The sequence below is a fragment of the Pristiophorus japonicus genome, unplaced genomic scaffold (genome assembly GCF_044704955.1).
Source record: "Pristiophorus japonicus isolate sPriJap1 unplaced genomic scaffold, sPriJap1.hap1 HAP1_SCAFFOLD_82, whole genome shotgun sequence".
Lineage (NCBI taxonomy): Eukaryota > Metazoa > Chordata > Chondrichthyes > Pristiophoridae > Pristiophorus > Pristiophorus japonicus.
In genome coordinates, this window is record NW_027254740.1 from 1,559,780 (window position 1) to 1,575,729 (window position 15,950).

A 15,950-nucleotide genomic window follows, 5' to 3' on the forward strand; every position below is an offset into this window, starting at 1 on the left:
TGTCGTTGGCAATATTCACATTTATTGCACAATCCTGTTTGAAGTTTACAATTCAGTGTTGAACTGCCTTCGTGAACCGCAGCAGACCGTGTGCTGAGGGCGCTCGCAGTGTTCTTCGGTAAAGCTCCACGATATTAGCCCAGTGACGATGAATGAATGGCAATAATATTCTAGGCGCGATGATGTGTCACTTGCAGGAGAATTTGGAGTTAGTGTTCTTCCCAAATGGATAAAGCCCTTATTCTTCTATGTTTTAGAGGTCGCGGTTTTGAGAAGTTCTGTCGAATAAGTTTTGACTTGTGGCTGCAGTTTTTTTGTAGATGGTACACAGTGCAGCCACGTCGCGCTGGTGGTGAAGGGAATTAATGTTTAACGTGGTCGATAGTGCGCTAATAAAGCGGGTTGCTTTTTCATTGATGGTGTCGAGCTTCTTTTTTGAATTTGGAGCTTCACTCATCCAGGCAAGTGGAGAGTGTACCATCACCCGACTGACTTGTGCCTTGTCGCTGGAGGAAAGGCTTTGGGGTTGTGCATCACTCGTCGTAGCATATAAAGCCTGTCACCTGCTCTTGCAGGAAAAGTATTTATGTGGCTGGTCCAGTAATATTTCTAGTCAATGGGGACCAGCAGGATGTTGATGGTGGAGGACTCGGTCAAAGTAATCCCGTTGGATATCAAGGGACGGTGGTTACACTCTTCATTATTGGAAAGCGTCATTATCTGGCACTTGTGGGGGATAACTCTTATTCGACAAATATGAGCTCAACTCTGGATTTTTCCAGGTCTATCTGTATGCGCGCATGGCTGCTTCGTTATCTAAGTAGTTTCGAAGAGAAGAGAATACTGTGCAACCATCACCGAATATTCTCACTTCTCCCTTGCTTATGGAGGGAAAGTCATTGATGATTCACCTGAAGATGGTTGGGTCTTGGACACTTCCCTGAGGAATGCCTGCAGAGATATGCTGGGCCTGAGATGGTTGACCTCCAATAACCACAAAAATCTGCCTTTGTGCTGGGTATGACTGAACCCAGTGGAAGTTTTACCGACTGTTTCTCGTGCGTCATGATACCACACCCGGTCAAATTCTGTCTTGATGTCAAGGGCAGCCACTTTCAGCTTCTCCCACGAATTTATTCTTTTGTCCATGTTTGGACCAAGACTGTAATGTGATATAGAGCCGAGTAGTGCGGGCAGAACCACAGCTGAACATCGGCGAACTGGTTATTGGTGAGCAAGTGCCGATTGATAGCACTGTCGAGAGAACCTGCCATCATTTGCTGATGAGTGAGAATCGAATGAATGGGCGGTAATTAGCCGGATTCAATTGAGCTTACTTTTTGTGGACATGTCATACCTTGGTAAGTATTCGTTTTTTTTTCAGTTAGATACTAGTATTTTAGCTTTACTCCAGCAAAGGAGGCGGGCTTGGTTCTGGTACACAAGTCTTCAGCACAACAGCCAGGTTGCTGTCGGGTCCGTACATGTACTGCTTTTTTTATAATTTGTGATATCAGGAGGTGTTGATTTACTGAGTCTGTGCCAATTACCCTTTTCAATCTTATGTTCCCAACGATTCGGCTTGACCATAATTGGTGACAGTGGTTTTACTTCATTCAGTGCAAGGAAGATCTGGTACATTATTGTATCTGAGCAGTAGCTAACGAGGCGCAATCAAGTGTTATTTTACCAGTTATGGCCTGGGTAGACCTGTTGTGATCAGCTTGTGCAACCCGCTCCAGCACCCCATGGGTTCTTTAGTCTCTGAATAAGGTCTGTGTCACACATTGGTCCCTCCTCCAGCCCGTACATCCTAGGTCAATCTGTGGATATACGCAAGCATTTCTGCCAAATCATTCTGCATTACATATCTAAGAGATGGCCTCTTATACCCATTCTTCGCAGACAAATTTATGAGGACAAGTTAAGCCATTCATGGGGCTTGCACTTGAATTTAAATACACAATTAAAGAGGTGCCACATACTCAGTAGTCCTGCCTGTCCCTGTCAGGCCATCACCCTCATGACCCCGTCCTTTATCTTGCACGGTCTGTTTTCACTCCCGAGCAGTGGCTAACTCAAATGGGACATGATGATATTGATCTCTCCTGGGAAGTGAACAATTATGGCTTTGTTGTGGCTTCGCGTATCAAGTATCTAGAGTCTTGTCAAGTTATCCTTATTGTTTTACAGGCAGCTTTTTTTTTGCAAAGAAATGCTCAAAGTGTCTTTTGACATTTTGGTCAAGGAGGCCGCGGGCACCTTTAGTTTCTTTCCATATTACTTCAAAAACCAGGGATGCCCAGGATATTTCACAGCAAGTTAACAAGTATGATTGTAAGTGCAGCAATTATATAATGGCATTTTTAATGTACAGTTAGTAATATTATGTATTGATTATACCGCAATTAGTTAGTAAGTGAATCTGAAGTGAAGACTTTCCGAGTATACCCTGTGCTGGAATGAATTGAATTGGCTTAAGACTGGCAACTGTGATGTTGGGAACGCCAGGAGAAGGACGAGATGTATCATGCACTCGGCACTTCTAGCTGAAGATATTTGCAAACGCTTCAGGCTTGTCTTTTGTACTCATGTGCTGAGCTCCGTCAGCACTGAAGCTGTGGTGTATTCATGGATCCTCCACCTCCCCATAGTTGCTCAATTGTCCACGACCTTTCATGACGCAGGACAGCAGAGCTTTAATCTAATCCCTTCGTTAAGGGGCTGGTTAGTTCTGTTTACAGAATGCTCCTTCCGCTGTGTTGTCCATTGTAGTAGCTTCTCCAGTTTTGCACCACATTATGAGGTAGGCCTGGTGTTGCTTCTTGTGCATGCTCTTCTCGACACCTCATTGAAACCCAGTTGGCCATCAGACTTGATGGGAATGATGACGTGAGGGATGTGCCGGTCTATAATGCGACAGATTTTGGAGCAATATAATTCTACTGCTGGCACACTGCACCTCATAGAGGTCCAGTTTTGAGCTGCTACATCTGTTCTGAATCTATCCAATTTAGTACAGTAGTAGGGCCACAAAACACGATGGTTTGTGTCTGCAGTGTGAAGATGGGGTTTCATCTGCATAAATGTTGAGTGGTCGCTTCTGCCAATACTGCCAAGGAGCGATGTATCTGTGAAAGGTAGACTGGTGAGGGTCAGGTCAAGGATGTTTTTCTCTCATGTTGGTTTCCACACATACTGCCACCAGCCCAGTCTGGCTATTATGTTCTTCATGGCTCGGCAGCTTACCGGTACTGGTGCTACTGACCAATTCTTGGTAATTGATACGGTAGCCCCAATGTTCAACATGAATGCCTACTGATTCATCAAATGAAGCAGGGCCATATTTGATAATCAGAAGGATTTTTCATTTTCCATGATTTAGCTGATGGCATGAAACTTCAAGTTTATCGGAGTCATGCTGACGATTCCCAGGGCCATTCCTCCCGCCTGTATAGCATTGTGCCACGAGCTCTGCTGGTTTTGTCCTTGTGGTGAGTAATGAGACACCAAATATGTTGATGGTCTGGGTCGTCGGCAGATAGGTACGAAGCTGTGAGTATGATTATGTGAGGTTGTTGCTTTCCCAGTCTGCTACACAGCTCTCCTAATTTTGGAACAAGGCCCCAGATATTAGCGAGGAGGCATTTGCAAGATTACAAGACACATTTTTTTTTTGCTGTGTCCGTATTTTTATCTGCCAAGAGAAGGGAAGCTTTAGACGAATACGAGATATATGTTAATATTCGGAATCTGAAGTGAACCGTCTGCTCTCTCTCAATAGTAAACCGTTAATAATGGAGAGGAAGGTTTTTGCATTCATCATTTGGCCGTTAAGCACCGCGTGGGTGAATACAATGCAGAACATTTAGCAGGGAGCATCCGAGGCCGGTAAGTAAAAGAAGCCATTTGTTGTTTTACTACTCGGTAATTGGAAATTGTCTTAAAAATAAGTATTATGTTCTGATTGACAACATGGTCAGTCAAACGTTCCTGCCTGTCAGACGTTCCTTCTTGAGCAGTCTGCGACTGGATAAAAGAGGAGAACTGAACGCTGTTAAGCTGCACCAATGTAATGTTGGTCAGAAGTAATGAAACACACTGAGACATTGCAGCATTCTAAGAATTTCAGTCTATCCGGGAGAGATTCTCAATCCGAACTGGTAAATTCTGGAAGTCCGCCTCTTAGCTATCATCTTGATTGGGCAGAATATAAGGACGTTGTTCCAAGATTTGCGGTGAAACTCCCAGAGCGATTTCTCATGCAATTGTGGATGATCTGGGAATGTCCGGTCATTTATCTAGTATCATTTCAACGTTTAAGAATTTATTATAATTTGTAATGTACCACGATGATGGAATATACCAATTGATGCCCTTGATTTTATCCATTAACATTAAGTAAAAACACTGCTCTGTTTTCTCGATTCAATAAATTCATCTTATAGGGAATGCACACTTTTTCTCAGTTCACTGTTAGTGAATATTTGTGCAATAGTTCTCCGCAATAGTTCACATGATTTTGTATCTTTCATGTATCCTGCATGGTTACTGCTTGTACTATTACATGGTGTGCCACCAGGTGGCACTGCAGTTGGAGACTTGTAGGTTACCTGTTGACGTGTGCCTTGCCCAGTTTAAAAGGAAGGCGAACATGTGTGATCCTCACTTTGGAGTTACATTAAATGGACTAAGTTCACTATGGTTCAAGGACAACACATTGTCTCGTGGATTCAATATTAGAGCATCTGAATACATAACAGTAGCATTCTCTGCAGACTCAGCTCTGCACTTTTAGCACACATCTCCCAACATTCCCAGATCCCAGATCCGCGTTGCACAAGCAGTCTCTCCTCTTAATCAGTGAAACATTTTGTCATCTTACATATTTCCCCGCAACTCACTCCGAACTGGACACCACAGTTCACAATGTAAATTGGTATATCGATATTACACAGTTATCAATCACGATGGCAGCTTGAAATGAGTTTCAAAGATTAACAAAATAAAAACTGAACACAATAAAGTAAAATCTATCATAGAATTTGGTTCTTTACGTATTCCTACACAGAGGTATTGCACGGAACAGAATTAATATCCGATTTGCACTGACATTTGCTCCAATTATTTCTCACATTATAACAGTTACTACACTCCAAAAGTACTTCATTGGCTGCAAAGCACATTGAAACGTCAGCTGGTCATGAAAGTCACTGGCCCAGATATCCAAGTTTCTCCATCCCGCGGGCGTTCCACTGGATTCTAGAAAAAAGAAGGGCGACTACCTGAAGCTGCAGCACCCATGCGAGATCCCCATCCTGAGGCCTCCTCTGACTGTGCCTCACAGTGCGTGCAGGTTGGGACGTGCGCAGGCCAGAAGCTGGAGTCACATGGTTCTGGGCAGCCATTCAGGTACAGTATATTCTCATCCATAATGATGGGAAATCCGTAAGTTGGAGTTCCCATTATTATGAATGAGTGACAGCCCCCAAAACACACAAATCCAACAATACAAGAGAAAAAAAGCACGACATATTTTAGTAATTAATTCATTTATGTATTTAAAAACGTATATATTTGCCGATTTTTAATAAAAAAGTTTTAAAAATTATATTTTAGAATAAACTTACCGTGGTGGCGAGGGTTTTTAACGATAAAATGTATTTTTAAAATGTTATTTTGCAATGTTTTGTGTGTTTTAAAACTTTTATGCCTGCAAAAGTAGGCGATGTGCCTGGTTTTATCAGGCACAAGAGTTTTGAGTACATTTGCTGGGCTAGATATAGCTGAATACCAGAATCTTGCCCAAGCAAATATACTTGCTCCCGAGAATCGGAGGCCCTGTCAAGCTCCATCTTGACTGATTGGAAAAACTATTTTTCAGCGCAATCACATTGTGCACTGAAAACCGGCTTTACAAATGCTTGACCATATCCGTAGAAACACCATATCGACTCGTGGAATTTTCCCAGATTTTTTCTCCCTAAATTGGCCGGGGTTTTTATTTGTGTATTGCCTCTCCCAGGAGGTCACATGCATCCGGTTGGGCTGGAATATAGATTGTTTCAGTGCATGAGATGTCACAGTAGTATGAGGCGAATTGTTTGGGCTCGGTGCTCTTTGACTTTCTATCACTGTTCATAGGTTTATATGTAATCTTAAGGTTGCTGACCAAGGGCCATGCAGCTCTTTTGCGGCCGGCGTGGACACGATGGGCCGCAGTGGCCTCCTCCTGCGCTGTAAATGTCTATTTTTCGATGTTTCCATGTTTCTCTACAGTGTAAGGCCGGCTCGTGTAACGATTAGAAAATCTTTTGCAAACCTGGAGCTTAGTTACTGTTTCACTTGTGGAACCGAGCCCATTATTGATAGTCAAGTTAAGAGCTCTAACCTGAGCTCCCTTCGTCGCTTCTGACTCCCTGTGTTCAGGCCGAGAACATTCCCGCAATGGGTGCAACAGAACACCATCAGGAGAACTACAGGCGCCCGCTAGATGAAAGATAGCACGTAAAAATTGCAAACTGGCTGTACAAACTACAACAAATTCAAGTCAATACATTTTAATGGAAAGTAAGACCAAAAAAGAACTACAATATGCAATGCCGATCAATCAAACAAGGCGAGTAATGATCGAGTGGACACTGGGCTGGCTGTATTCTATGTGTAGCCGAGTACTTTGAACAAAGAAAAGTTGGCACAGTCCACGACACTGTTCAAATGACACGTCATGCAGTGCTAACATTGGAATTGACCAATCCCAGGGAAGCCCCTCATCGATATTATCCAGTCTGTAACTCAAACACTGCATCTTAAAAGTTAATGCAGTTTTGACTGAGGAAGAACAGGAGGTAAACTAAATATGTTAATTAGCTGAAATTTTCAACTGATGCCTTTGCACCGAGCAGCACTCTCAATCCGAGATCCCTAGTTATGCTGCATGTTGCCCTGAATGCACTGCCTTACACTGGCGATGGCCATTGGACAGCAGTTGTTAACAGGCAGCAGTTATAAATATATTTCTGTCTGCTAGTAATTCGTTCAAAAGGTGTAGTGGCAGAGGATTGTTGGATAGTTAACATAATACCTACATTTAAGAAGGGAGATAAAGCTTGTCCAGGGGGCTGTATACTAAATAGGTAGAAGGAAAAGAAATGGAATTCCGATGAAACGAGAAAATAGAACATTTAGAAACCAAACTATGATAATGAATATTTACAAATATAACACATATTTAAAAAGGGAAATACCTGCTTGAACATCCTCAGTGATTTTTTCGAAGAGGCAACCAAGTTAATAGACAATGGTAATGCAATACATGAAATGATCGAGATTTTCAATGGGACTACGATAGATTGCGAAATAATAGGCTAATGCTTATGGTCAGTGAATTGAAAGTCAGTGGCCAAGTAAAAAGTATCGCTAGCTGGCTGAGAGAGAGAGAAAACGAAATTTGGTGTACAAGGATAACTATTTAAAGTGAGGGAAGGTGGGTAGTGGTGTCCCACACGGGCAATTGCTGGGAGCACTGTTGTTCACAATCTACATGACCGAGTTAGAATTTGCAATCAAAAACACAACTTGGAGATTTGTGGATGACACAACATTTGTTGGGGGGCTGTGTTAGTAGGCAATACTCAGGAGAACGCATCAACTTACAAGAGGATATTAATAAACTTGTAGTACAGGCAGATAATTGGCAAATGAATTTCAGCGCAGCTAAATGTTTTACATTTTACAGCTATTTTAGACTTGGTTGGAAGAATGGACAGGTCACTTATTACTTGGAGAGTTAGAGTCTGGCTGGGGCAGGTGAGAACATAAACCTCGCAGTACAAATAAACCAGTCACTGTATCGACACAAGAAAACAAGTCCCTAAAAAGCAAACCAATCACTAGTACTTAACTCAAGAGCGATAGATTTGAAAAGCAGTAAAGTTATGCTAAACTTGTATCGAAACTTGGTTAGACCATACTTGGAGCAAAATTTTGTTTCCATGCTTTAAAAAAAGGATACAGAAGCGTTGTTGAGGGTGATAACAAGATTTGCAAGCATGATACCAGAAATATGAGTGTATACCTATCAGGCAACGAGGAATGGACTTGATATATTTTCTTTTGAAAAGTGAACGGTGAGGAGTGGACAAAACGAGGTTATTAAAATTATGAAATATTTGATAGAGTAGAAATTGAATGATTGTTTCTACTTGTGGGGAAGAGCATAACTGGAATCCATCAATATGAGATGGTCACCAAAAAATCAAATAAGAAATTGAGAAGAAACTTATTGAATCAAACAGTGTTGACATTCTGGAACTCGCTACCACAGGGAGGGGCTGAAGCGAATAGTATATGTGTATTTGAGGGGCGGTTATATGACCATATGTGGGAGAATGGAATACAGGATTATGCTGATAGATTTAGATGTGGAAAAACAGGAGGAGGCTCGATTGGAGTATAAACGCTGTCATGTACTGGTTGGGCCGAATGTTACTGTGTGCCGCATCCCCTATGTAATCCTGTGCACCAACACAGAGAGAGGATTGCTGCATCTCAATAATTGACAACTACATTTTCCTGATCGTTGAATTAACTTCCCCTATTGTTTAGCTTATTTAAATTCTTACAAAGTTTTACTTCTTGATCCAGGACACAGATTCAGATTAAGAGCAGTCACATTACCCATGATAGATTTACAACTTAATTTTAATGTTGTTAGCCACACCGCGACTATTTCTCAGGAAAAAATAATCAGGCAAAATGGCGTAACACCAGTCAATATTCAAAACATGGTGGAACAGCGCAACATGGTGCAACATGAAGGACAAGCGGCTTCGCTCCTTATGCCCAGGAAAAGGAATGAAGCGGTTGGTGCAGCTACAATCAGTCCCCGAGCTACATTTTCAGTAAACCTCCAAGAAAGAGTCAAGTCACCAGCAGTTCTAAACCATGGAATCGTATCCTAAATCTAGCTGATATTCTGGTCTCTCACATGGTAGAATCAAATTACAGACCTCGCTCTGTCAAATATTAAATCTTTTGAACAAATATTATTAAAGTTCGTTTATCAATGACTATTTTCAGACTTAATGCAGAAGGTCCTTATTTGTCAGGAATCAGCAGCAAACGAACTGTGGAAACCTGGGGTCAAAGTTGGGTTAAATGCTGTAAGAGCTAGACATATTGTCGCCTATCTGAGAGATATTATAAGAATCATCTTGACATAGATGTAAGGAGACAAAGCACAGTCTAAGCTGGAATTTGAGGTCAAAGTGAATGTTATTTTTCAAAGGCGAGCTCTAGTTCGTATTTCTTTCATTATTAACTAATCTTAGAATCACTATCCATAGAGATATCATCGTCTTCTTTAGCTCTTCTCTGATTTTGCCTGCGTCGCTGCATAAATACACGGGTTGAGACAGGAACTCAAAAGCTTTAGCATAGCACCAATTTCATTGGCGATATACGCTGGGTTTATGCGGTCTCCTCAGTAATAATTGGGTTTCGTCAGTACAGTAGTTAGAAAGCTAAGCACAGCTGTCTGCCATAACAGTATAAAACTGCACGATATAGTGAACAAAAAAATGATGGATTTGACTCGGTTCCCTCTGTCTGGATCACATTGATTCTCACAGCTGTGACCTCGGAGTCTCCTGCGGGCTCTATTGGCCATTAAAACACGTTGGATGATCAAAGAGTTGCACAAGCTGATTAAAGTAAATGAAGCGAACTACCCAGACGATGTGAAACCAGAAGTACGCTGTACCTGATGGGGAGGAAAAGAAAGCCACATTTGGCCGGCAGCCCCACTACATAATGTTAATTATTTGCTGCGCTTCATACAAAAAAAAAATCGGAATGATCTTTATTACGATCAGAACCAAGAACATTGTTTTAACCGCGGTCGCAGTTTTCTCAGTGCAATAATTTGTTTTAAGCCCTTGGCAGCTGATAACTACAAATCAATCAAATGTGAAGGAGATGGTGAACCAAACAGAAAGATCGATGTTGACATGGGCGATGTATCGAAGAGACGTGCACACAAGAGTGTGGGACAAGAAGGAAAGTGGAAAGTGATAACTGAGAATATGATACACTATGACATTGATGATCATGACCAGTAGATCTGCTGTTGCCATTGTCTGTAGACAGAGAATCACTTGGAAAGGCGGCAGCTTGCTCGAAAGAGTATCAGAATTGTAGCGCAGATAAGGTATGAATAAAGTTCCAAAATCTGGAGTGCATCATTTTACTCCATTCAGTGTGATTATCAACACGGAGCACTGCGAGACCATGAGTAGTATTGGACTCATTACCAGGGAAACGGGCCCACACATTTTATGAGGTGTTGCAGAGCTCTCTCTACACAGAGTGACAAGCCACCAGAACTCCGCTAAAATCCTTGTGCTGGATTTTGAAAAAACATTGCAACATCAGTGAGATTATTAAATTAATGGAATCTAGAAGAGTGTAGACAGGCAGTACACGATTTGGGTCCAGTCACCAGCGACTGAGTAATGCTGACATCCATAAAACAAGTTACCTTATCTAACATGCTATAAGAACAGGGAGACAGTTAACACCGATTAACAAACAGGTAATATTGGCTTACCAGGGACACCGCCGACAGCGGAAATTGGGTATTAAATCTCTTTAATCAATATAATTGTTACTTATTCCATTGTTGGGAAGAACGGATGAATTCTGTAGGAACTGAATAATCTTGGTGCCACACGGCTGAAGAAATGGAAGAAAACCTATATTTTTACACTCATCAATCCTCCAGCGCGAAAATTCTGGTATGATATTAATTAGCTTTAATTACAGTCATTTAATAAATAGGTTCGGGCGAGTAGTTTTGAAAATCTAACACGTCACATTAAAATAAAATGGTTGGTGTTGTTATTGGAAAGTAACAAAAGCATTGTTTACAGTAGAATGTGCTGTCTTGCAATACTGCTTCGTAGCGAATTCGCACAGGAATAGTGAAGGCAACTATCCTTGCTTTACATGACTTGATGCTTATGCAGTTCTCGTGGCCTGATTTCTTTTAAACGTTCTGTGAATCAAATATTGCAGAACTGGTGATAATGCTACTCTGCAGAACGTAATGATGTAAGACCAGTCCTTCGAGCCTGCTGCACCATTTAACAAGGTACATGTTTTAATATTCGTTCGTGTCATCTGGTCATTGCTAACCAGGTCAGCATGTATTGTCCATTCCTAATATGCCTTGAGAAGATAGTGGTGAACCGTCTTCTTGAACTGTTGCAGTCCATGTGGTGAAGGGACTCCCACAGTACTATTAGGGATGCAGCTCCAGGATTTTGACCCAGCAACAATGAAGGAATGGACATATACTTCAAAGTCACGATGGTGTAGGGGAACGTGCAGGTGGTGGTTTTCCCTTCCACTTGCTGCCCTTGACCTTCTGGGTGGTAGAGTTCGCAGATTTGGAAGGTGCTGTTGGTGATGACTTGCGAGTTGCAGCAATGCATCTTGCAGATGATACACACTGCAGCCACGGCATGTCGGTGATGGAGTGGGTGATTTTTAGGGAGGTGGATGGGGTGCTAATCAAGCGGACTGCTTTGACATGGAGAGTGTCGAGCTTCATGATCGTTCTTGGGGCAACACTCATCCAGGCAATCATACTCCTGAATTCTGCCTTATGGGAACATAAGAACATACGAAATATGAGAAGGAGTAGGCTATACAGCCTCTCGAGCCTGCTGCACCATTTAATACGATCATAGGTGATCCTATCATGGATTTGGGTCCACTTTCCTGGTAGCTTCCCATAACTGCTTAATCCCCTATCTATTCGTTTATAGGTGGTGGGAAAGCTTTGGAGTCTCAAGAGTTGAGACACTCACCGCAGAAAACCCAGCCTCGGACCTGCTCCTGTTGCTACATTATCTTTGTGGCCAGTCCAGTTAGGTTTCCAGTCAATGGTGACGCTCGGATGTTGATAGTGGGAGATTCGCAAAAGCAATGCCATTGAATATGAAATGGCGGTGGGTGGACACTTAGTTTGTTGGAGATTTTCATTGCCTGACACTTGTGTGGAGAGAATGTTGCTTGCCATTTATCAGCCCAAGGCTGAATTTTGTCCAGGTCTTGCTGCAGGCGGGCATGGGCAACTCCATTATCTGAGGAGTTGCGAATGGCACACAGTTCTGTGAAGTCATCAGCGAACATTTCCAAATCTGGTATTATGACGGAGGGAAGTTATTGATGAAGCAACTGAAAATTGTTGGGCTTTGGACACTGCCCTGAAGAACTCCTGAAAAGATGTCCTGTGGCTGTGATGATTCAGCTCGAACCACCACAGCTATCTTCTTTTGTACTTGTTGTGATTCCAGCCACTTGAGAATATTACCCTGATTCCCATTGCCTTCAGTTTGACCCGGGCGCCATGTTGCCACCCTCAGTCAAATGCTGCTTGATTTCAATGGCACTCACTTCACCTCACCTCTGTAATTCAGCTCTTATCTCCATGTTTGGACCAAGGCGGTAATGAGGAATGGAGCCGACTGGTCCTGACGTAATCCAAAATGGCGATCGGTGAGCAAATTATTGTTGATAAGGTGCCAAGTGATAGCACTTTTCACGATACCTTCCATCACGCTGCTGATGATTGAAAGTAGACTGATGGGGTGATAATTGGCACGAATGGATTTGTCCTGCATTATGTGGACAGCACATACCTCGGCAATTGTTCACATTGCTGGATAGATGCCAGTATTTTTGCTGTACTCGAACAGCTTGGCTCGTGGCGAAGATAATTCTGGAGCACATGTCTTCAGCTCAACTGTTCGGAAGGTGGTTGGGGCCCAAAGCCTTTGCTGCATCGTGTGCATTCAGCCATTTCTTGATATTACGCAGAGTGAATAGAATTAGTGGAACACTGGATTCTGTGATGGTGGTGACCTCAGGAGGAGGCCGATATGGAGCATCCACTCGGCACTACTGGTTGAAGATAGTTGTAAACGCTGCATAATTGTCTTTAGCACTCATGGGCTGGGCTATCGCATCATTGACGATGGGATACTCATGGAAATTCCTTCCCCCGTTAGGACATATAAATTGGTTCGAAAAAGCTGCAAACCTGAGAAATTTAGAATTCAGCAGAGGAGGACTAATGTTTTAATTAGGAGGGTAGAATAGCGCATGAGAGTAAGTTTGCAGGGAATATAAAAACTGATTGGTAAAACTTCTATTGATATGTGAAGAGAAAAATATTAGTGAAGATTAACGTGGGACCCTTGCAGTCAGATTCAGGTGAATTCATGATAGGGAACAAGGAAATAGCAGAAATTGAACAAATACTTTTGTTCTGTCTTCACGAAGGAAGACACAAATAACCTCGAGAAAATACTAGGGGACCGAGGCTCTAGCGAAAAGAAGGAACTGAGGGAAATCCTTATTAGTCAGGAAATGGTGTTAGGGAAATTGATGGGATTGAAGGCCGAAAAATACCCAGGGCCTGATAGTCTGCATCCCAGAGTACTTAAGGAAGTAGTCCTAGAAATAGTAGATGCATAGGTGGCCATTTTTCAACATTCCATGGAATCTGGATCAGTTCCGATGGATTGGAGGGTACGTCATGTAACCCTACTTTTTAAAAAAGGAGGGAGAGAGAAAACAGGGAATTATAGACAGGTTAGCCTGAACTCGGTGGTGGCGAAAAAGCTGGAATCAATTATTAAAGATGTAATAGCAGTGCATTTGGAAAGCCTTGACTGAACGGTCCAAGTCGGCATGGAATTATTAAGGGGAAATCATGCTTGACAATTCTTCTAAAAAATTTTGAGGATGTATCTACTAGAGTGGATAAGGGAGAACCAGTGGATATGGTGTATTGGACTTTCAAAAGGCTTTTGACAAGGTACCACGCAATAGATTAGAGTACAAAATTAAGGCACATGCAATTGGGGTAATGTATTGAAGTGGATAGAAAAAGTGGCAGGCAAGAAACAAAGAGTGGGAACAAACGGGTCCTTTTGATAATGGCAGGCAGTGACTACTGGGCTACCGCAAAATTCAGTGCTGTGACCCCAGCTAGTTACAAGATACATTAATGATTTAGACGAAGGACATGAATGTAATATCACCAGGTTTGCAATTGACACTAAGCTGGGTAGCAGTCTGATCTGTGAGGAGGATGATAAGAGGCTGCAGGGTGATTTGGACAGGTTAGGTAAGTGGACAAATGCATGGCAGATGCAGTATAATGTGGATAAATGTGAGGTTATCCACTTTGGTGGCAAAAACAGGAAGACAGGTTGTGATCGGAATGCTGACAGATTAGTATAATAAGAGTTGCAACGAGAACTGTGTGTCATGGTGCATCAGTCATTGAAAGTAGGCATGCAGGTGCAGCAAGCAGTTAAGAAAACAAATGGCATGTTGTCCTTTATAGCGAGAGGATGTGATATAGGAGCAGGGCGGCATTGCTGCAGCAGTACAGGGCCGTGGTGAGAACACACCTTGAATATTGTATGCATTTTTGCTCTAATCTGAGGAAGGATATTCTTGCTATTCAGGAAGTGCAGCGAAAGTTCACCAGACTGATTATCAGCATGGCAGAACTGACATGTGAAAAAATACTGCATTGACAAGGGTGAAATTATCTGGAATTTAGAAGAATGAGAAGGGATCTCATTGAAACATATAACATTCTGAAGGGATTGGACAGGTCAGATGCGGGAAGAATGATCCCGATGCTGGGGAAGTCCAGAATCAGGGTGTAGAGCCGAAGGATAAGGGTTAAGCCATATCGGACCGAGATGAGGAGAAACTTTTTCTCCCAGTGAATTGTGAACCGATGGAATTCTCTACCACGGAAAGTTGTTGAGTCCAGTTCGTTGGTTATATTCAAAAGGGAGTTAGATGTGGCCCTTATGGCTAAAGGGATCAGGATGGAGAGAAGGCAGGTGTGGGGTAGCGAATTTGCTTGATCAGCCATGACCATAATGAATGGTAGTGCAGGCTCGAAGGGCCGAATTGGTGAATGGCCTGCTCCTGCATCTATTTTCTATTTTTACACGTTTAATTTATGGTCCACCATCATTCACGACTGGATGTGGCAGGAGTACAGAGCTTTAGTCTAATCTGTTCGTTATGGGATCGCATAGCCTTGCCTATAGCATGCAGCATTCGCTTTTTAACTAACATCTCATCCTAGTTTGCAGTTTCCGCAAGTAGGCACCTCATGTTCTGATCAGCCTGATGATGCCCCTTGCAAGCTCTTCTACGCATTTCTTTCAAACAGCGTTGGACACCTGGCTTGATGGCAATGGCGAACAAAGTGGTTACAGATTGTGATGGAATACAATTCTGCTGAAGCTGATGGCCCACAACGCCTCCTGGATGCCCAGTTTTTCGCTGCTATATCTGGTCTGAATCGATTCCATTTAGCATGGTGCTATTGCCACAAAACACGATGGATGGTGTTCTCAGTATGAAAACCATACTTCATCTCCTGAATGACTGTGCGATGGCAACAGCTACCAATGCTGTAATCGACAGAAGCATCTGCACTTTCAAGCCCGATCTCCATATCCTTTGATTTCCCCATGAGACCAAAGATCTGTCTATCACTGCCTTGAATATACTCAAACGACTCAGTATCCACAGCTATCTGGTGTACGCAATGCCAAATATACATGTTCTTCTCAGTGAAGGAATTACTCCTCTTCTCTACCCGAAATTAACGATCGCTTATCCTGAAACCGCTCCTGAGTTAGAGGCTCCCCAGCCAAGTGAAACAATGTTTCAGCATCTACCCCATCGTTACCATTCAGAATCGTATGCGTTTCAATGACCTCACTTCTCATTGTTCTAATTTTCGGAGAGTATTGGCCCAGTCTGCCCAGTGGCACTTCATAAAACCATCTGATCACCGGAATAAATGCAGTCAACTTTTTTGCCGTGCCTCTGTGGCAAGT